Below are 23,977 nucleotides of genomic sequence, written 5' to 3' on the forward strand. Positions count from 1 at the left end.
GAACTAAGGTGGATCCAAAGGTATAATCCTAGCACTCATAAGATGTAAGTAAGAAGATATGTTACCTTTGGTATGCACTAGTGAAGGTAATTAAAGATACAGATACAAGAATTAATGATGTTGTCCCACATATAGAGTAGCAACATAGGTGCTTAGTGGACCCTAAGAGTTTCTAGCAATGGATCCAATGCTAGTCCATAGTCAGGTAGGTTAATAATAGATGCAATGAGTGTAGATGCATCATCTTGTGGTACTACACATATATCACACAAAGGGAAGTGAAAGTCATATCAACCTTTTGTGCTTGATTTGTTAGTAGGAGGTCACTCTTATGTGGATGGTGACTCTAGTGGCTCTGAGCAGAGCATTTATGAGAAGCTTGGCATTCCATAACCAGGATTGTTTTGAGGACACCCAACAATGATCCAATTATATGCAAGTCAACTCGGACTAGATACCTTGTTGTTGTTGACAGATTGAGATATGATGGATATACATTCCATCACTATGCTTGTATGGTTAAAGAAATACAGGAGTTAGAGCCCACTTGTTTTGAGTAGGCACTAAATACCTTGTTGAAAGGTTGAGATATGATGGATTCCATCACTATGCTTACATTGTTAAATAAATACAAGAGTTAGAGACCACTTGTTTAAATAAATACAAGAGTTAGAGACCACTTGTTTAAGTAGGAACTTGGAAATAAAAAATGGGATGCCATGGATGAGGAGATGCGATGGGCCTTTGCGTAAGGATAAGAAGGCAATAAGATGTAAGGGGTTATATGTGCATAACTTAGATGGATCTATGAACATGTATAAGGTAACACTTGGTTTTGACATGGGTTATACATAGACATATGGCATTGACTATGAGGAGGCATTCAACCCGATTACGAGAATGGTAACTGTGAGAGCTATCATTGCTATGGTTGCAAACGAGGAGTTGGTCTTTACATCAGATGGATGTAAAGAATGCATTCTTGGATTCTTACATGGTGATTTGCAACAAGAAGAAGGTTACATGATGTAGCCACGAGGTTATGAGAGAGCGATGCACATTCAAATTTTTTGCGTAGGTTATACAAAGGCTTGTATGTCTTGAAGTAGGCACCCATAGCATGGTCACAAGATCGGGGAGTATCTTGCTACCATTGGATTTTAGATATCCAATGTATATTTTTCACTTTATGTGAAAAATAGAGAAAGAGGGATCATGATGCTAATCATTTATGTGGATGACTTAATTATCACTGGTGATAGTGATTTGGAGATGAAAGATTTGGGTGAGCTGAGATGTTTTCTAGTATAGAGGTGGTAAAATCACTTTGGCATTTTACCATTAACAGAGACAATATGGATTGGATATGTTATCCAAGTATGGTATGATAAGGTGTAAGTCTATTATAGTGCCATTAGAGAACACTAAGCATTCCACAAATACAAGCAAGCTTTTAGGGGATCCCACTATGTACATGTGCATAGTGGGTAGCTTGATCTATATAACCATTACTAGGCTAGATTTAAGCTATGCTATTGGACTTGTGAGTTAGTTTATGGCAAGCCCCTAGGAAGCCACACTTGGATGTGTCTAGATGGATTCTTAGATATATAAAGTCCATTGTTGATTATGGACTTTTCTATGAGGCTAACAGAGAGGTGGATCTACGTGGGTATATAGATACTAGTACAGAAGTGCTGCTATGACAGTTTGTGAGGTAGCTTGGTTTTAGAAGCTACTTGGTGATATGGGTGAGTCTATGGATAGGGTCTTTGTCATTTATTATGATAACATGAGTAGCATACAGCTAGCCAATAACCTAGTCTATCATGCTAGGATGAGAAGCACATTGAGGTGCATTATCATTTTGTGGAGGGAGAAGGTTCTAGAGTAGGTGATGTGTATTTGGTATATGTTAGTAGAGAGGATAAGGTGGCTAGCATCTTCACAAAGGGATTGGGTTAAGAGAAGCTCCGCAAGTTTAGGAGCCTACATGGAGTTAAGCCCAAGGGGGAGTGTTGATAATATCAAGTTTAAGTAGTGCTATAGGCATTGATGACCCACTCGGGTGATAGATTCTACACTTACACCACTGGCTGGCTTGGTGAGATTATGAGCGATATGCCACTAGTGGTTGATTACATGTTGTGTGTGATAACCACTTTGGTGTACTAGATTTATGGCATAGTTATAGTGCCAACTCATGTTGTCAAGTTCACACTCTGCATTGACCTTTGTATGTTAAGAGACTACATTCCTATATAGTATGTACTCTTATCTATTTATATTATGATTGTAGAGAAGAGAAGAGATTAGAAGAAAATTCAGCCATCCATCTCTCTTGTGTGCTTGTCTACTCGTGTGTGTGTGTGTGTGTGTGTGTGTGTGTTTTTGTTTGTAAAGAGCTCAAGCTCATTCTCCCCTTTACATTCTTCTCAAGTACCACCTTTGCAATCGTCGATGCTTCGTGATGGATCCTAGCATAACTTCTCCAAGTACAAGGATTCGATGAAGGAAACCCCCACATCTAGGTACCAAGATTAAGGAAATCCATACCTCAAACCCAAGTAAAAAATTAGGGGCTATATGCTATTTTAGAGGGGTCTTTGATATTGTCGAGCTATTTCACCAAAAATGTTTTTGGAAAAATCACCTAGAAGTTTCTAGTTTTTAGTGGGTTCTGGAGGCAAATTTGTCAAAAAGTACACTACATGCTCCCATGTAATATAGAAAATTTCAAAGATTCACCCATGTTTCTAAAGTTTTGAGTTCATGTATAAAAACATTTGCCAACCCATATATATTATAATATTTTAGTAGTGTCTTATTTTTTAACCTACTCGGACCCTTGTAATCGCATCTTTAAACGTCAAATCCAAAAGGGTGTGTAGACCAAAGTCGACATCGAATATCCAAAGCTTTCATAGGAATGGAGAGAAACAGCTTCTACCTTGACTCATATCTGGACACCACCTTCAGAAAAGTCGAAAGAGGGTAAGTTTAATTACCTATAATCTCCAAGCCTTGTCAAACCAACCCTGCCCAAGCTTATCAAGTTGCCAAGGTGGCCTCAACAAGCCAGCTTCCTATGCAAAATGCTCCAAACCCTAGTGCAAGATATGTAAAATATGGAATAGATCATATCTTTAAGGATTTTCCTTATATAACAAATAATGAAGTGTCCACTTCTACCAACCCTACCACAAGACTCAGAATGATGAGTGTGTAGCCTAGATTGGTAGATGTATCTCTCACTCTCATACACATGGTTGAAGATAGGTAGTTAAGTGTTGATGTATAATAGCGATGATGGTCGATATAAGGCAGGTGTGAATGAAGTTGGGTTATCTATGAGAATGGAAGAATTTAGGAAACCTAATATGGCATGTTCATTAGTAAATTGCGAGCATACATAAAAGAGCATGCCGAGACCGTGGGATGCGATTTGTAGTGATGTGTATAAGAGTATACATAAAATTTAACACTTATAAGAATTAGGATCTTTCACAACACAAAACTTTAAAAACTTATATTGCACAATAATAGAGATAGAGAAGAATATTCGGTATTTAAGATTCCCACCAGGCTTTGTGCATATCTCGGCGAGGCTTGATGGTATATGGATGAACCTTGGTGGGGGCCAATGGGATATGGATGAGCCCTGATGGGATTACCTTCTCAGCAAGTTTCTAAAGGTTAACATGAATATAAACATTATTAACGTAATGTGTGAGAGTTAATAACAAGAGTTATTAATGTGTTATTGTTTGCATCATTATGTCAGTGAAATCCTGGTTGACGTCTATGAGACTATCTTCTAGATATTCACATCGTAAATTTCTTGAGAAAATCACTCCAAGAAAATTTCATCTCTTGGGGTTGCGAAGGTGAGTAAAGAATAGAGACTAACTATTAAAGTTCATTGGTGGGAGTGATTTTGAACCCAAAAGATTAAAGAAATTTGGCATAAAAAACCAGGGTTTTTCACTACCATGACTATCTCTAGTTTTTCACGTGTGACTATCTCCTAGATATTCATGCCATGAAATTTTTGAGAAAATCACACTGAATTTATTTCATTTGTTGGTGTTAAGAAAGTGATTAAATGATTGAGACTGGCTGTTAGAGTTCACCGAGAGTGAATTTGTACTTAAAGGATGAAATTTTTTAGAGAAAATCACATCAAAATTATTTCATCTATTGGTATTAAGAAAGTAATTAAATGATTGAGAGTGACTGTTAGAGTTCATTGAGAGTGAATTTTTACTTAAAGGGTTAAAAACATTTGGCATGAAAAATTAGAAATTTTCATGACCGCCGTGACTATCTTGAGTTTTTCACAATCATGACTATCTTGAGTTTTTTCAGTCTTATGTGACTATCTCAAAGTTTGCATGCATGACTCTCAGATATTTACACCTTGAAAAAGAAGAAGAGAATAAAAGATAGCCCTATTTGCAAGCCCATATCTCCCAAATGGTGAGGCATGAACATGTTCAAGTCCTCATGTTCAAGGTTTTTTGGGCTCTTTAAATATTTCCTTGAATGGACCAAGCCAATTTTCATTGTTTGGGCCTTTGACCAACCATGACAAAATTCAACCCCAAAAATGAGGCTAAAAAACACATTAAAATCAACAAAAAACAAGCTTATAAACCACTTTCAAACTACCATTTGAGCTACCAGACAAGAATTTTAATAGGGTCAAGAAAGCAAAGTTGTAGTACTCAAAAATACTACAAGTCTCTCATAGAACTTGCTTCCAAATGCATTTTTTAGCACATTTAAAAATGTAAAAAGTGAAAAAGTCATTTTGATAGCTTCCAAAGAAAAAACGCATAATTTGATAACAATGATGGAAAATAGGTTTTGAGACCTTCTCTGCCAATGTGGGAAACCACTAGATTGTGCACACATTTTAGAAAAACATTTCTTAAGAGTGCATTCACATACCCTAGTGCCTAAGAGGAAATTCATGTAACGGACCCTTGTTTGAGAGATATGGGGTAGATCAAAGATACAAAGGTTATTTCGAGCTACAATGAAGGGGGAGGGGAGAAAGAGAGAGAACAATGGACATAATGGCAAACCTAGAGGGGTTAGACGTGTACCAACATTGAGACTTAATCCAATGGCTAAAACTTACTAGCCCGCCTCAAGAGCCTTAATCACACCTACCATCTTACACCTCCAATTGTGCGACCGTGTTTTAAACCCTTGGTGACTCTAATTCCTAAGTAGTTGGTTCTATTCCAAATACAACAATTGATTCTATCGTCTTATGAATTCTCAGAGTTGGTATCCCACCATAAACCTTGCAACCCCTAGATGGCCAAACTCTAGCAATATTGAACAATCTAGGAAGGGGGTTGCACAAAGTTACAAGGTGCTTTAACTTAAGAAGGACCTACACATGACCCAAAGACGTGCTCATCTAGATTTGTGTCCATAGAAATTATCATGGGAAAATATGATAGATCTACCGATCCTATTCAATTCATGCAATGATTTGAAGCATTATTTGGAAATTTCCAATCTCATGGGAAAATATTTTAGATCTACCGATCCTATTCAATTCATGCAAATGTTTGAGCAATGATGTGAAACATTATTTGGAAATTCGGATTTCCCTACCAAGGTACATGTATTGAATCTATGTTTAGTGGGCAAGGCCAATAGATGGTTTATCACATTGATACTTATGAGACTAAGGCAAATTTCAAAACTTTGAAGACTTTTTTTATGTATAAAGGCTCTAGGTGGAGTGCTAAAGCTATATATGATAGAGTGAAGGTTTGTCCCACCAACATCCCAAAGCCCCTGCATTGAGCCCACTATGCTTTACGAAGATCCATGCCTTCATCGATAGATATAAGTAGGTGCCTAATCTAGCAATAGTGGTGGCAACAATCCGCTTCTTCCACCTTATTATCACACTTTTGGAATCATTCCCAACTTGGTCCCACTACTATGAGGGCAGCCAAGGCCTCGCCTTCGACCTCAACAAAGGCCCCACTTTGAAGCAGTTATTCGGCTACTATGAGCGCATCCAATGGTGGATGCCTGCCTGGTGCCTGCAAACCTTTGAAGACATGATGAAGACCACTTTTTGGACAAACAACAAGGTCTTCCCCATCGATCCACCCTACATCCCAAGTTGCGGTACAACTTCATCTGCACCTACTCCATCTACTACCGCTAAGTACCATTAGGACATTTTGGGGGTCATTTGGAGGGCCTTATAATAAATTTATTTTTTTCTAATTTCTCTCACTAGGAAAAAGATAAAAAAAATATCAAAACATCTGACTATCAAAATATATATCTTTTTCCAAATTACCATTCTTGTATTTAAGAAAGTTTGCAAGCTTGTCTCAGAACGTTGAAATTTACAAAAAAGGTTGCAAGTCTTTAAATATTCTCAATGCTCTCGATATCTGTGCCCCTCTCTCTCTATATGCTCTCTCTCTCTCTCTCTCTCTCTCTCTCTCTCTCTCTCTCTCTCTCTCTCTCTCTCTCTCTCTCTCTCTCTCTCGATTGCCCTTGGGATGACATGGACCCACCTGGGTTCAAGTCTCTCCATCGATTAGTCTCTCTAGATCAATAAAGTCGACGTTAAGCGGATCCCTCTCTCTATCTGTCACACTCTCTCTCTCTCTCTCTCTCTCTCTCTCTCTCTCTCTCTCCCCTTCTCTCTAGGCGCTGCTCTCTCTCTCTCTCTCTCTCTCTCTCTCTCTCTCTCTCTCTCTCTCTCTCTCTCTCTCTCTCTCTCTCTCCCCCCTAGACACACACACACACACAAAGGAGCAGACAATTAACTTTGAAAAAAAACTACTTCATAGCCAAATGGCATGATAGAAACTCTACAAGTGAAACCAAAAATGTATGTGCGCCATATGGCTACTATCATTGAAGAGAGAGAGAGAGAGAGAGAGTCTAAGGTAAAGATCGAGAGAATTGGACATTTCATTAAAGTATTTTCCCACCAACTAAAATTTTGTTGTGTCTACTCCTTTTGCCTGAGATAGAGAGTGATACTTCTATTGCAAAGAGATGACAAATAAGGGCATCTGTATGGAGCATTTTCCCACCAATTTTAATTTTGTCAGAGAGAGAGAGAGAGAGAGAGAGAGAGAGAGAGAGAGAGAGAGAGAGAGAGAGAGAGAGAGAGAGAGACTCAGACAAAGAGCTGAGGGAGTTTCAATAAGATCATTTTTTTTGTATACATTAGAGTGAGAAGGACATAAGGGCACATATTGAAATTATCAGCATAAAAAGAGAGAGATATTACAAAATTGATTTTTTAAAAAGAAGCCTAACTTGTCAAAAGTGAGCATCCCGAGGTCCTAAATGAGAGATATAGCATGTTGTCATCTATTGCTTCTTTGCAATATTGATCAAATGTTTCCGGATTGGATACAATGATCAAGTTGTGTAAGCTGTTATTCTTCAAGCCCATCATGAAACATCTCCTCAATTGAACATCATTTAATTTTTCCCATGACTCACAACGTGAGTCCAAGAGTTTTATCCTAAGGATAAAATCTCTAATGGATTACATTACAAACTAGTGATTTACCTCTACCCTCAAATTAGCGGATGGTAACAGAAAATAGTGGCACATTTCAGCAAACTTGTACAGCCGCTAAGCCAACAACCACTTGATGATCAGTAGAGACAAAGTGTAGAAAGATCTGGAAGATTTAAAGAATCTACACACAAGGCTCAGGGGCAATCTTCCAGAAGTGCGGGTCATGCACAACGCCGAGGTGCCATTACATGACTATATGGTCAGAGTAACCAGCCGAAAGCACAAGAGCAGATAGAAGAAGCAGAGGAAGTTGATAATTCGGATAATCCGGCACATTCTTTCTTAGATTATTTACAATCTCAATTTCATTCTTATAGGGCAAGCATATCCATCAGCCCATATTATAGATATAGATTTTAGAAATCCTTTAGATAGATTTGGATTAGATTTTCATGAAGATTTCTTTGAAGAAGTAACAGAATCCAGTTTCACTTTTACTTATCATTGACATCAAGTGGGTTTGACTTTTACTTATTGTTGACATCAAGTGGGTAAGCATGGACGAGTTGCCAAAAAAATCTTCTCAACTGATTAGGCAAGGCTAGCCCCAAGGACGATCCTATCCCTAGCTAGTTCCTCAAGTTGGACACCCACACATATTGCCATAGAGAGATATGGTTTGGTATTTGCCACCAAAACTATACAAGAACCATTGTTTTGCAAAGACCTAGATAGCAACAATTTTGTGCTCTTTGATAGCACCACAAGAACCATGACATATCTTACTGTTGGTACCAAGAAAACCCAGAATTGTGGACTTGGGCACCATCATAGATGCTCCCCACCCCGTACATCAAGGTAACCGTTAGCCTTGTTAACTTCACCAACTAGCATAAGATTCAGTACCTACCTATAAAAATGCTTTACCATATGCATAGACCTCCAAAATTTCTATATCCACTGCCACCTCAACAACTGGTTCCTCCAAGAATTGCACCAATACAATAGTACTTGGTGACTCTATCCATATGAGAAATAGTAGTATGATCCTTGTGGGTATCCCAAACACCATTTAGCCGGGGAATTTTTTGGGGAGCTTCCTATGGTGAGCTTTTGGCTTTTCTGGTGAGCTTTTTTTATGGCAACCACTGTTGAAGCATGATCTGGTGTAAAATATGTTATTCTTGTAACATATGGAACATGAAATATATACATCATATTTTCATCTTGTCCCTCAAGTAATTGTAAAGAATCAAGTAGCCATAAAATGCCTTCTTGGCAATATTGAACTTATGTTGTCCATTCACGTCTTGTAGATTGTCATTTTCGTTCTTCAACCGAGAGCATGGGGGCTAAATGGGAGCCTCTAAAGCTGGTAGTATCAATGTATCCATGAAGGCTAAAATGTGGATGTACAGGGTGAGAAGGACTTAATTAAAAAATTACCATTGTCTTGGTGGCGGAGAGGACATACTAAAAAACAAGCCATTGTTCTGGTTTTCCTATCTTGAACAACTATACATATTCACACCAATAAAACGTCAATAATACATGTGGCCAATTATAGCATTCTCTTAAAAGTGACACCACAAAAATGTCAATAATACATGTGACCAATAATAGCATTCTCTCAAAAGTCTAATAGCATGTGACCTCCTTTTTGTCATTTGGCATCCCATCCAATAATCTTTTCCTCACATTATTTGGAGTTTTCATAAGAATGGTGGACTGCACTAGATTTGGGAAAGATTTTTTGGGATAGAGAATGTAGTTGTTAACTAAAAGGTATTCTTAAAAATTAAAAACACTAGTTGGATTCATAGTGGAAAGATAAATAACATCATTCTCGATCATACAAAAAATCTGATAAATACTTCATGTGATAATGAAATGTTAAATGTCATTCGATGTTGTAGAACTTGTGATTCCTGCATAAAGCTTCAATGATATAGTATAACAGGTTGATGGACAAACATGTTCTCATTCTAATGTAGACCTTGGACTTGCAAGAACAAGTAATAAATGTCCTTACAAGCAAGAGATGATTTTTTCCCGTGAACTTTTCGTTGAAAATCAAGGCAACTCCATTTGGGTTCTATCTTGATCGTCACCTCGTACTCTCTTCATTTCCTATCTATGGAAAAAGATACTACTAAGAAAGTGAATTTAACCTCCCCATTCTTTGTCTCCTTGATCACACCAAATTGCTGCATAGTAGCATCTTGAATCTTCTTCAAAGCTGCCTTTAAGATTCCATGTCTCCACTTTTCTTTTCACTGAATTATGCCTTGGTCTTTTGCAACATTCCAAATCTCATTGCTTGCACAACAAGCTGCTTGTGGCATCCTTTATGCTTGCAATGTTTTCTCTAATCGAAAAGTTGTAGACTTTAGTTTGCAAATCTCTTCAACTATCAAATTTGTTCCTGTCTCTGCATCAACGATACCCTAGAAAAAGGTGGTATAGGTCTCACTATATTGTGGTCCATATTTCTTATAAATTCAAGCCTCTCATTACAAAACCACATCCACTCGTCACATACACCACTTGCCCCAGGGTGCTTTCTTATGCCCCAAAAACAAGGAGCAATCACTCCAGTACTACATGCAGGAAAGATTTGTTTGCACTTTGACCTTGGACCACATAACCCCATACATGTTACTAATATGTGTTCTCCTTATTGTCCAGTCTCTTGATGGAACATCATGCTTGATGACCACAAAGCCATGTTCTCCTTCATTTCTTGCTCCCTCAGTTGTTGTCCCAACACCTCATGGGTTCATTCCTATTTGTAGTTGCACCTTTCTAGTTGTTAGGGGTTGCAAAGTTTAGTTTTGAGGTCTCCCATAATGTTTTCTTTGCCTAGTCCATGAGATTTGTTACCCTCCATGTCAATTACTGTAGTTGATTTCCTTTTCTTTTTGTGAACAATCTCTCAATCCCCATGTAGAGGATCCGGAGCACCATAAAGGGGAGTATTAGCCACTGCCGCTCCAACTATATGAACAACATTAGTTCGGGATGGTGTTCTCCAAATTAGGGCTTGACCCCACATGGTGGTCCAATTGTTTAACGTGTTCCTTTAAACTTTTCAAGATTGCATTGGCCATGTTTGTTAGCATAGCCTTGCTAACATGGGGGGAACACACATGTTTGTTAGCATAGCCTTGCTAACATGGGGGGAACACACATGCTCCTACACACATAGCCATGGAGTACACAAGTATGCATGAGCATGGTGTAAGAGACAAGGAGCAAGAAAAAGATAAAAGACACAAGATAAAGATACAAGCAAAAAAACATAGTGTATTCCATTTCATGTATCACATATTGTGTATCCAAGAATGATGTCTATTGTATGTGTAAGAATCATGTACAATTTGCATACAAGCATGTGACTATTGCGCTACCCATGTGACTATTGGGCTCCCATAACCTCCACAAGATCCTAACTCCCCACTAGCCCTCTTGTAACCACTTCTTGATATGACATCTTTTAATAACCAAATCCCACAACTTATTAGCCTAAGCTAATGCTACTAATGCTAGGGGGTGTTCACACCCAAGCTAATACCAAAATGCTAGAGGGTGTACTACATACCCGTTAACACCTCTCTTTCCCTTTGTTTAGTTGGGATTGTACTATCTCCTATGATGCTAAGTACATCATGAATAAACAGTTTCCAGAAGGTACAATGCAAGCTATTTCAAGTTATACAATATATCATGTAGAACCACATAAAATTGATGGTAGACCAAGGAGATGGTGGGAAGATTATTTCCACCAATTTGACAAGGATTCCACAAGTATATGCAGATGAAGAATATTGTCCATGGGAACTCAAGTGTGATACCATCTCTGTTTCTGTAGCTACAGAAACAGGTCTAGACAACGAGGTTGTTAAACTCTTTTTATTGTGGACCCAATGATGTATCAACAAAAGCTAGCTATGAGCCTTATATATATGGGTAGAGATAGGCAACACTTAAATTGGGCGGTTTGGCAAAACCCATATATATATATATATATATATATATATATATATATATAACTTTTGATAATGTGAATAGGGGGATTCAATCATTTCTCAAGTGCAAAGCTTTCTTCTTCTCTTAAGCTCTTACCTTCTTGCTTGTTTGATTATAGGATGCATGCTTATGTGTGTGGATGGAATGTGTTGAGTGTACATTCTTGCTAGGTTGAGTAAGAGTGTGATTGAGCATGAGATATATCCTTACAAGTCCTCAAGGTAGTTTTAATTAGGCAATAATTATACTTGCAAGTCTTCAATGTAGTTTTAATTAGGTAATAATTATACTTACAAGTCCTCAAGGTAGTTTTAATTAGGTAATAATTATACTTACAAGTCTTCAAGGCAAATTTAATTGGGTGGTACAATTTTGGATATACCTACCTCTAGACTCATTTTGATTCACGCATCATCCAGACTCATAAATCATGTGTCCAGGCTCATGGCTCATGGCTCATGTCTAGCTATATCTTTTTTTCATGGGATTGTGTGCTCAAGTCTCCCAACCCAAGAGATGGTTTGGCCTAGTTTTTTTGAGTTTTTTAAAGGTTTTTTGGGACTTGATGAGGGTGATTACATTTCAATGATTGTTATATAAGGGGTTAAGTGTTTTTCTTAAAACTTGATGAGGGTGATTAAGATTCCAAATGATGGTTATACAAGTGGTCAAGTAGAAAAATCATTAGCTAATAAAATGACATGTATTTGGGCCCCATACTATTGTACCCATTATTTCATAGCTAGTAGCTTAAAATATAATATTCACCAGTCACCTAACAAGGGTCTCAATGTTTTCCACTTCTAGAGTGTAAACCATGTACTACAACATCTAAGATGCAAGATTAAGCCGATATAAATTAATGTTATGTTCAAGGTCACTAATCATTGTAAGCTAGCCAAGATTCAAACCAATTTATGTTCATATATAGCTAGCATTAAAAGTCACTACTCAAGATAGCTAGCATTAAAAGTCACTACTCAAGATAGCTAGCCTAGATTCAAACCAATTGTTTTTACTATAAGGGCAAGAAGAGACAAAACATGTATAATAAATGGATTTTTGTTTGAGCCATGAAAATTTTATAATAACATAGAGAGATTAGGTTTTCCCACTCAAGGAGATTAGGTCAAGATAATATATACTCGATTCATTAAACAAAAGCCATGTTGACGATAGCTCTTAAGATCAACAATGGTAATTAATGGATAAAGTTACACTTATCTATATAGAGCCAAAAAATGAAAAGCAAAGTAAGGGGATCATTATAATTGTTTAGTATCTCATAGTTTTAAAAATTCACAATTCAGTAAAACTATAGCTAGGTATTGATAAGAAAAATCTAGTATTAATTTTTAGTATGCACAATCATTTTTTTAAAATCCAATAATCATGACATGTTTTTGTATGTATTTTTTTGAAGTGTGTTCTAGTAAGCTTTTATCAAACATTCATGATAAAATAAAAACTTTAATTGGTGATTTCCAAAAGAAAAACAAGAAATTAATAAAATAATAATGTATAAAAGACATAAAAATGGTATATTATGCATAATGTTATAGTAAGGTAATTTTGTGTGTGTGTGTGTGTGTGTGTGTGTGTGTGTGTGTCTGTGTGTGAGAGAGAGAGAGAGAGAGAGAGAGAGAGAGAGAGAGAGAGAGAGAGAGAGAGAGAGAGAGAGAGTTTTGATCAAGGTGGTCTAAAAGGGGACCTAAGATGTGTAAAGAGAGTGCACACGGTTAACTTTCAGGGTCCATTTATGCAAGTATTAATAGCCCTATGTGTGTGTGTGTGTGTGTGTGTGTGTGTGTGTGTGTGTGTGTGTGAGAGAGAGAGAGAGAGAGAGAGAGAGAGAGTTTTGATCAAGGTGGTCTAAAAGGGGACCTAAGATCTGTAAAGAGAGTGCACACGGTTAACTTTCAAGGTCCATTTATGCAAGTATTAATGGCCTTGTGTGTGGTTTTTATGTAAGAAATCAATTGTGGGGTGCATGGTGTGCTAAAATGAAATTTCAAGAGAGTGCCCTTGGTCAACTTTTAAGGTTCATTTATGCAAGTATTGATGGCCTTGTGTGTGGTTTTCATGTAGCAAAAAAAACCAATTGTGGGATGCCTAGTGTGCTAGAATGAAATTTTTCTTATATATATTCCTGGTTACAATTTTAAAAAGGGATTAAATTTTGGGTTGCCTTTAGATATAATAGCCTTTTTTTTTGGCTTAGGGGGTTCACTATAAGTAAACCCTCTATATCACATGTGTTCAAGGCCTATTTTTAAAATCCCTTATTTGTGAATTTTTCATGAATAAAACATACCCTTTCTCTATTAAACCTATGAATGCCCCCTTTAAATGGTACCCTTCTGTATGTTAAAAATGTGTAAGAATAAGATTTGGAAAATCCCTTCTCTTAAACCCACGTGCTATGCTTACATATTTATGAGTGACCCCCTGAGTTTTTTTGGGTATTATAGTTTTAAAACTAGGTGAAAGTTTTGTGTATGTGATGAGAGAGAGAGAGAGAGAGAGAGAGAGAGAGAGAGAGAGAGAGAGAGAGAGAGAGATGACTGATCATGTACAATGTATAAAAGAACAATCTCCTATGCGCACATCAGTCTTTGAGTGATGTCCTCCAGTTGTCAGCTATATTTTTATAGGAAATATTTACTAAGCTTAAGAGTTGCCCTTTTTACTAGTGGCCTTGGTGTGCACTTGAGTGAGAGTCATGCATTGTGACAAATACAAAAGCTTTAACTTGGAAATTTAGAATATGATGAAGTCTTGTGCTCATGTGAATCTCATCCAACTTGCGTTGATGCACAATTGAGAAATAAGTAGTACATTCATCACACCATATATGGCACATAAACTTATTTATAAACATCTCCCCATTTCCCTTTAAAAAGTAAAGAGAGAGGTGATACTCCATAAAAGATCCATTTCCTTTAATGAGTAAAGAAAGAGGTGATACTCATTTTTTAGCATAAAAGATCCATTTCTTATTTTTCCCATTCCTTTGCCATCTTTATTGTGTAACCTCTGGTGAAGGAGGCAATGGAACACGGAGAGTTTTGAAGTAGCACGGTGCTGAAACTTGAAAAGATTGTGAGCCATTCATTGCCAGCTAGATTGCATCAGAAAGCGTGCTTCTCCCCTTTTTCGTTAGAGTTCATGTGTACTTTGAGGCATAAACTAAAAACGAGAAAAACACATGCTAATATTCAATGACAATGGTTGCAAGCATATACTCAAGTTAGTAAAAGCTTTGAGAATCTTTTGAAACATAGTGATGGTTTGAAAAAGTACAGCTCCTAAACCTTGGAGCTTTTGAGGCTAACTTTTGCTTCTTTTTTTTTTCATTATTTGGTATTTTTAAATGTTTTTACTTTTTTTTTTGGGTTGGGGAGGAGAGCATCTTGGAAGGGCATACCATCTAAAATTGAAATGCTTTTGAGACCTCACTAAAAGAAACATAAGCTAATGAGATATATTTGGGCTAATCTAAAAGAAACCATTAGCTAATGAGATATAAATGTAGGATATTGATTATATCTTGGAATACAATATTCACCACTCACCGAGCAAGAATCTCAAAACCCTTAACTTCTAGCATGTGGACCATCAGCCCACAACAATTAGACTTAAGCACATGTAGATTGTGTTCGTGTTCATATAAAGCTAGTATTAAAAAGACATGGTTCACCATAAGCTAGTATTAAAAAGACATTGTTCACCACCACAATTTAGTGTTCAGTATTAAAAAGACATTGTTCACCACAAGCTAGTGTTCAGTATATTAAAAAGATATTGTTCACCAAGTTAGCCTAGATTCAAACTAATTGTTTTTATTTAAAAGAAGAGAAGAGGTAAACCATAGATAATAAATTATTATTTTTTTGAACCATGAAACCTCACAATAACATAGAGATATTCAATTTTTCTAATCAAAATGATATGTACTCTATTTATTTATCAAACAAAACCTTGTGGACCATAGCTCTTAAGATCACTAGCGATAGCTATTAAAGTCAAAATAAAGTTGTACTTTTTCATGAAGTTTGTTTATAAATATAGCAAAAAAAGTGAAAAATAAGGGGTTTATAATAGCCAGTTGTATCTCATGGTATAGTAAAACTTAAGGTTATAGGGAAAAAATATAGCAAAAAGGGGAAAAATAAGGGGTTTATAATAGCCATTCGTATGTTATGGTACACTAAAACTTAAGGTTACTAGTTTGCATTATAATGTTATATCTTTAGTTAAATATGGATTATAAAAATTCAAAAGCTTCTAAGTTTTATTAAAAAAAGATTAATACAATTTAAAAATATAATTTAAAGTTGAATATACAAATAATTAGTATTTAAAATGATATTACTAAGTAAAAGTTAGTGTGCGTGTGTGTGTGTGTGTGAGTAAGAGAGAGAGAGAGAGAGAGAGAGAGAGAGAGAGAGAGAGAGAGAGAGGTGGAATTTAAATATGACCTATGGGATAATTATACAACAAAATCATGAGCATTACATAAGTTGAGAGTCCATCTAAGGAAAAAGATTCGAAACTTTCATTAGGTGCTCAAGGTAGCTAATATGAGAGAGAGAGAGAGAGAGAGAGAGAGAGAGAGAGAGAGAGAGAGAGAAAATCATTTAGTGTGCTCTCATGGGACATCAAACATTTTTTTTTCACTAACTTTCTTGAGTTGAAAGTTTGATGTATGAAAATTTATCTAAGCTCAAGAGTTGTTATTTTCTCTAGTGGTATTGGTGCACATGGTTGTGTGTGATAGAATGTGTGCATGTGTGTAAAGATACATATATCTATAGATACACACACACACACACACACACACACACATGTGTGTGTGTATGTATATGTATATCCATAGATATACACACACACATATGTGTGTGTGTATATGTAGATGTATATAGATATATGTATCTCTATATATGCCTATAGATACACACACACGTGTGTGTGTGTGTGTGTGTGTGTGTGTGTGTGTATCTATAGGCATATATAGAGATACATATATTTATATATATGTATGTGTGTGTGTGTGTGTGTGTATAAAACAAAACACTAAGCAGAAATCCCCAAATTAAGAGAGTTACATAACAAACATCCCTTTCTGCCATACCGTCGCCATCTTTAGTGTGTTTTCCTCCAACGAAGGAGGAGACATAGTCCTTGCACTTTAATGCTGTCAAATGGATTATATGTGGTTTGCTTGCTTGCTTGTGACTTTAAAAGACCCATCATGGTCATCATCATCTCTCTCTCTCTCTCTCTCTCTCTCTCTCTCTCTCTCTCTTTGCTTCTTCTTCTTATTCTTCTCTCTCTCTCTCTCTCACACACACACACACACACACACACACACACACAAACACGCACACATGCAGACACACACACACACAGACACACCCACACAAACAAAAAAAGCATGGGCCGTGGAACTCGTGGATGGACGAGCATAATTACACGTGCTAGATTGTGGCTAGATTGTTTGATATACAGGAGTGTCCCTTGCACCCAAGGATGATTTTTGATGGGTTGGGCTACCCTTGAAACAATGCTTGATTTTTGACATTATAACTGATTTCTTGATTGGCCACTCAAAATAAGTGAACGTCTAAAATGCCCAAAACGGGCATGGCAAAGCAACCTTGTTTGCACCCCATGATCTACTGGAGTTCAAGTCCCACCATTGGTCGTATATGCCCTCTTGTTGAAGGTAATACACCTCTATCTCTCTCCCTCTCTCTTTCCTTTTCTTGTTGTCACCTCTTTAAACGGCTCTCTAAAGAAAGAAACCAGAACGGAAAAGAAGAAAGTACCGTGTAACACTGTACGTTTGTTTGACTGAGAGGTACCGTGAAGGAACTGCCTTTGACGAAAGGGGGACCCCTCTGCTCGATTCTCCATCACCGTCCTTGTCATATCATCACCTTGTTCTTCTCCTTCTTCGTCAAGCCGCGTTTTTTCTCAGCCATAGTCTGACCTTGCAAAGCTGGTCGACTCGCATTTTTCTGCTCTTTTCCCCACAACTCTGCTAAACACTGGCCACTTTTTCTCCGCTTTTTTTTTTCTCTTTAATCGGACAGAAATTTGGGTGTTATAGATCGCTAAAACATCCAAAAATCTAAAGGACGCCAAGCTCTCTCTGTTTTGACATTAGAAGACGACTAAGGAAGCTTTTTAGGGATTCTGAAAGCAGGTTTTTCTTCAATCTGACATAGCAAGGTGATTCCACCTTTGTTTTACAGCACTAAGCAAGCTCCGAGCAGGATTTTCTCTCGATTTTGACAGAAAGAGGGGGACTTTACTGTTAACATCGGAGAAAAAACCAATTCTGTGTAGGATTTTTTTAGGAAAGCAGGGGGCGCCTTTTGAACGAATGCGATTTCTGTGAGACAATGATGAAGTCTCCGTTCAGGAAGCTGCGGGATTTTGCACTGAGCAAACAGGGATTGACAGAGAAGGTCTCTTTGGAACCGGAGGAAAACACTTATCCGGATATGGCGAAATGCATGCAGGTGCTTTTCTTAAGCTTTCTTTACGTTGCCTTCATGGTGGGGCTTTCTGGTCTTTACTGCGTTAACACCCCCCTCGCCCCCCCATCCCCCCCCTCCCCCGCCCGCCCTATTTGGTGTTTTGTTGCCTTTGCATTTTCTTGATGCATTTTACATGTCCTTTTCCTGATGAACAGAAAGCCTACCCTTGTAAATGATTTTTTTTTTTGAGAGTGTAATGTATTTATCTAGTCATAGGCAACATGGGGATGCCTGACACAGCCTGCGGGATTTCGACTCAGGCTGCCTAGAGACCCACCTAAGAGATTTAAACCCCATTCCACCACCTGGAATTTAAAGACGAGAGCATATCAAAAGAAATACAGGTGTTGGTTCAACATTTAGGAAGCTCATTGCATCATCTTTCTCTTTCGGCTTTACTGAACAATGCACATGGTTTATCCCTGTGTTAGCATTACACATCTAGAAAAGCTCATTAGAACAAGAACACTCTAGTTTAAGAAATAAAACTGGGATTTGGACCCTTACAAAACTTTGCACCTTCATGTGTATGCATAATCAGGACTTGCGTTTGGCTTTAAGATCTCCAGATGAGAAAGCTTGGAACCCAAACACCCCTTTATAAATCGAGGATGGGAGACCCCTTGTAACTTGGTTGAACACAATGCTAATCAATACACTTAAATACACTAAGATTTGAAGGACACTTGCTCAAATACAAGAAGTAAATTGTTGAATTGACAAGAGGCACACAATGAGCCGGAACGGCCGACCCCTTCCTTGAGTAAATTGTATTACTATTGGAGAAATTCAATACATAGTTTCACGGGCATCCATTGCCAAATCCTCCATGCCAATGCATATGAAATTCAGCATTTAGAAAACAATGGTATGTCGATGTAGATCACCAAGGAGCTGCCTTGATGCCCGGCCCGACTTCAGTGTCCATATTCTCTACCATTGGCTCTATGTTCTACCAAGCAAGGTAGCAACATCTTCAAGAGCACATAGGACAAGAGAAATACTACACAGGGCGGCTAAACAAGGAGTCCTGCCCTTCTACTGAGTAAGTAATGACAATACATCGTCCAATTACCTTACCAGTCTTCATAGAAGTTGTTGCAAGCGGAAGCCTTCGCGTTGGAAGCTTTAGAAGTGTTGATATCATTGATTTGCCGCAATCATTCGCGACAAAAGTCTTCAAGAGGATGAAGGGAACCTTGGGAAAGCTTTCCCTATGGTTCAACTTGAGAAAGGAAGGCTGAAATTAGGGTTTTCAGCAAAAAGACCAGAAATTATAGCAAAAATGAGAGCTGTTTTGCTGAATTTCAGTCATTGGGAGTGAGTAGGAGAGTGATTAGCACTTGGAAACACTCTTGGAAGCTTGGAAAACACCCTAGCAAGTTGGGTATGGCTATGGAGAGCTTGGAAATGGAGAGAAATGGTGGAAAAACAGAGTTTTCAGCCTCCAAAAATCCTCATGAAGAGAAAACACGAATTTTTCTTAATAAGTAAGTGAATTGGGGTCCAATCAGGTGAAGGGACATGGGAAGATGCCCATTTATGAGTAAAAGGGGAGGATCAGGTCTTGGACATTGAGCCTTGTCCGCCTCGGGACTTCAGTGAGTGTGAACTTGGAAGCGGTCATAATTTATAAGTGACTTTTGGGCGCCCAAACTTTAATGAAGTGGGAACGCACTCACTTATAAATATTGGCTAAGTCCTAAGGGCTATTTGAGCCTAGATTGGGTAATACTTACCACCTGTTCACATGCCACACAACCATGTCAGCAGACAGTTTCACACGCACGGTTCACGGGCGGGCGTCCCCTTACCCGGAACTACACATTGGTCAAGCAAGCATGAAAACAGCACGCAATTTCAATTGCAAGCAAGCACATAAAGATGCTATGCAATGCAGCATTGGCATGAGCAATTTCCGTTCATGAAACCATATAAGATCAGGCGTTTCCAGGCAAGTATATGCGATACCAGACTCAGTGGGAAGCCAATCCTCCAGGCGTTTCCGGGAATGTACACAAAGGCACAAGTCCCAGCTGAAAGCCAAGTCCTCCAGGCGTTTCCGGGCATGTACACAAAGGCACAAGTCCCAGCGGAAAGCCAAGTCCTCCAGATATTCCGGGCATGATAACATCAAGTCCTAGCGGAATATCATATCCAACTATACAGCATGACACGTGTCAATCACATGCATAGGCACATTCCATAAGCCATGGACACCAATCCAATATGTACATAGTCAGACGTGCGACGGGCGCCGTGCTGCAGGTTCGCGCGAAGCTGGAGGAGTCTACACCGTTCGTCGCCGACTCGTTAGCATTCGAAGTTTTTTTTCCACGTACGCTTCGTACGCTACGCTCCACGTCACCTTCTCCTTTACAGCAAATTCGAGCGCGTTGAGGCGCCGGGTGGTGGTCCACGTGACGCAGCGCAGAGGGTTGCCCAGCCGTCCGTACTTGCACAGTAGTTAGCAGGCGCATCAACATCAACACAAGCAGCATCCGATTCAGCAGCATCAGACGTGCCCCCCCTCTCCTGCATCAACAAAATTCAGCCTACAAATCCCAAAGAAATTCAAAAATTAAGAGGTATTTGCCTTCAATTTTGGGAATTTCTTATCAATTCAATCAATTGAGCAGGTACAGGTGCCGAATTGCTCAATTTTGAGCAAAATTGAGCAAAATTGGGTGACATTGGTCACAATCACGATCAATTTGCAAGAAATTGGATGTCGAAATTTGGGGCTTTTGATGTAATTGTGCAATTAAGCATTCATACATGCTGTATGATGTGAGAAATCGCACATTCGGGCAAAATTGCAGCAAATTGCAGTGCAAATCAAGGGGCTTTTGTGCCGATTTGGTTGATTTGCATGCAGGCAATCGCATTTGATGCTGTGGATAATGTGTTGATGCCTGACAAGCACTCAATGTGCCTGTAAATCAAGGGGCTTTCATGTATTGGATGTATATGTGGCCAGGGGGAAGCACCGTGAAGACTTTGGATGCCTTCATGTGCGTCAATGTACCATGTATGATCAGCAATTGATCTTAAATCAAGGGGCTTTTCAAGATCGTATGCTGTTGAGCTTGGCAAAGCAGCAAGTAAGACATTTATGCCTTGAATCCTCAGAAATCAGCTTGCAGTCAAGGGGCTTTTGCCCAATTTCTGTTCGGGACTGTTGTATGCAGTGTTCGGGACTGTAAAAGTCTGATTTTCACTCATTTGGACAGCCAGGAGAGCATTTATTGCTACTGTACCAGCATACAGATTTGGTACAGCTTTGTACAAGTTTTGGCATGGCTGCACATTGATTTGAGTGACCAAAAGGTTCAATTTCAGCTGCTGTACTTGCCGGTACAGGTTTGGTACATCACAGGTGAGCACTTGGTACTGTTGTACAGTACTTTGGAAGGGGAACAGAGCACATTTAAGGTGCTGTCCTAAATCTGCAGCAACCAGATTTTGGTGATTTCATCACATACAGTGGGAGTAGAGTTGCATTTGTGCTTCCGCAATGGGAGATAAATAACTGTGAGCACTTTGTGTGCTTTTGGTGCAGTGTTTGCACATTTTGCAGGGAGTCAGGCATTGACAGGTTGCATATTGCTATGGCAACCACAGGTGAGAGCTCTTCATTGCTTCACATCAAGAAGCTTGAAGGCTCACATAACTATGATATTTGGCAAACCCAGTGCTATAATGTGTTGCTCCAGAAGAAGCAGCACAAGCCCATCAAAGAAAGGGGTGTAAAGCCCGCTTCTCTTACTGCTGAAGAGTGGGAAGATATGGATGAGCTGGCAAGATCTACTATCATGTTGTCTGTGTCAGACACTTTACTTTTCAGCATTCGTGAAGAGAAGACAGCTTGGGGAATGTGGCAGAGATTGCAGGACTTGTATGCCCAGCAAAGTGCCTCAAGCAAAGTGTATTGGTTGAAGAAACTCATAGGTCTTCAGATGAAGGAAGGGGCTTCTATGATAGCCCATCTAAATGAGTTTAATGGTATTGTCAGCCAAGTCATTAATCAAAAGTTGGCAATGGACGATGAGTTCAAAGCCACTTTTCTCTTATGCACTTTGCCAGAGAGTTGGGACACATTCAGGACAGCCACTAGCAATTCGAATGCTATGCTGTCATATGCAGATGTTGAGGGTGCTCTTCTTCAAGAAGAGATGAACAGGAAGAACAATTCTGTTGGAAAGTCCAATGCAATGAATGCACGTGGGAGATCCCAGCAAAGGGGAAAAAGCCAAGAACGGGGAAGGAGCAAGTCCCGCTCCAAAAAGGACTTGGAATGCCATTATTGTGGCAAGAAGGGACACATCAAAAAGCAATGCTACAAATGGAAAAATGATCAAAAAGAAAAGGGAAAAGGCAAAGACAAAGACAAAGATGAAGCCAAAGATGTAAAGCCAAAGGGCAAAAGTGGAGTCAAGATTGAAGAAATCAATGTGTCACATGCAGGGGACAGTGAGGATGAGGTCCTATTTACGCCTTCACTTGATTCCCATTCACTTCTTACAGGTGGTCATGGTATGCACTCATGGATCATTGATTCAGGTGCCTCCTTTCATGTCACAGGTTGCAGAGACTTGTTTGTCAGGTATACTGCTGGCAATGAAGGAATAGTTTATTTGGGTGATAACCATGCATGCAAGATTCTTGGCAGAGGTGATGTGAGGCTTGTGTTTTCAGATGGCTCACAGCTTATGCTCCATGATGTCAGGCATGTGCCTGAGATCAAGAAGAATCTGCTTTCTACTGGATAGCTTGATGATGCTGATTATGTTACCACATTTGGTCGTGGAAAGTGAAAGATTAGTAAGGGCTCACTGGTTGTTGCCAGAGGCTCTAAGTTGGACACTCTTTACTTCATGCATGCAGGTGTTTGTCACCATGCTAATGTAAATGCAACTGAGCTGCCGGAAATCTCTCTGTGGCATAGCCGGTTGGGACACATGAGTGTCAAGGGAATGGAGCAATTGTCTCGTTTGGGTTACTTGCCTTCTCTAAAGTTTTCAAGTTTTCAGTTTTGTGAGCATTGTATATATGGCAGGCAACTCCAGTGCCCCCACAAGAAAGCTCTTGGACAGAAAGATGCTCAGTTAGAGCTTGTGCATACAGATGTATGTGAGATGCCTCAGCTTTCTTTGGGAGGGGCAAAATATTTTGTCTTTTATTGATGATGCCACACGCAAGGTGTGGGTTTATCCTCTTCGTTTGAAGAGTGATACATTCTCAGTGTTTGAGAAGTTTGTTGCTCTTGTTGAGAATCAAACTGGCAAAACACTGAAGGCTTTGCGTTCCGACAATGGTGGAGAGTATATGTCTAAACAGTTTCAGGACTTTTGTGATGCTAAAGGCATCAAGAGGGAGCTCTCTACTCCTTATGATCCTCCACAAAACGGGACAGCAGAGAGGATGAACAGGACTATTCAGGAGAAGGTCTGTTCTATGTTGTCACATGCTGCGTTACCTCATGGTTTTTGGGCTGAAGCTGTTATGACAGCCGTTCACCTTATAAACAGGTCACCTAACACGAGGCTTGGTGGGAAAGTGCCAGAGGAAGTATGGGCAGGGAAGCCTTCGTCATACAAGCACTTGAGAGTGTTTGGTTGCGTTGCGTACGTGCACATACGCAGGGAAAAGCGCACCAAACTTGATCCTAAGTCTCACAAATGCATATTCCTAGGATATGGTGACAGAGGTGAAATGGGGTATAGACTTTGGGATCCCGTGAATAGGAAGATTATACGCAGCAATGATGTCATTTTTTATGAAACATGCATGTATAAGGAGCTTGCAAGGCAACAGGAGCCTGGCAGAGTCATCTTTGATGATGATGGACATCATGGACAACAACCAA

The 23,977-nt window shown here is 38.9% G+C and overlaps 1 long non-coding RNA gene across 3 annotated transcripts in view; it reads left to right on the top strand.

Annotated features, from left to right (window-relative positions):
* Nucleotides 1-17,463: 17,463 nt before the first annotated feature.
* Nucleotides 17,464-23,977, top strand: part of LOC147623825 (uncharacterized) — a 36,266-nt gene continuing 29,752 nt past the window's right edge. The window contains exons 1-2 of one of the 3 annotated variants that reach the window (XR_015269213.1): nt 17,464-17,797; nt 17,934-18,090. This is a non-coding gene — a long non-coding RNA (uncharacterized LOC147623825). Of the gene's footprint in view, nt 17,798-17,914; nt 18,091-23,977 lie in introns of all 3 variants that reach the window. The other 2 variants (XR_015269212.1, XR_015269211.1) reach the window with 2 other exon arrangements.

Source organism: Cibotium barometz, chromosome 26 (assembly GCF_041138505.1).
Source record: "Cibotium barometz isolate CiBa-2024 chromosome 26, ASM4113850v1, whole genome shotgun sequence".
NCBI classification, from domain to species: Eukaryota; Viridiplantae; Streptophyta; class Polypodiopsida; order Cyatheales; family Cibotiaceae; genus Cibotium; species Cibotium barometz.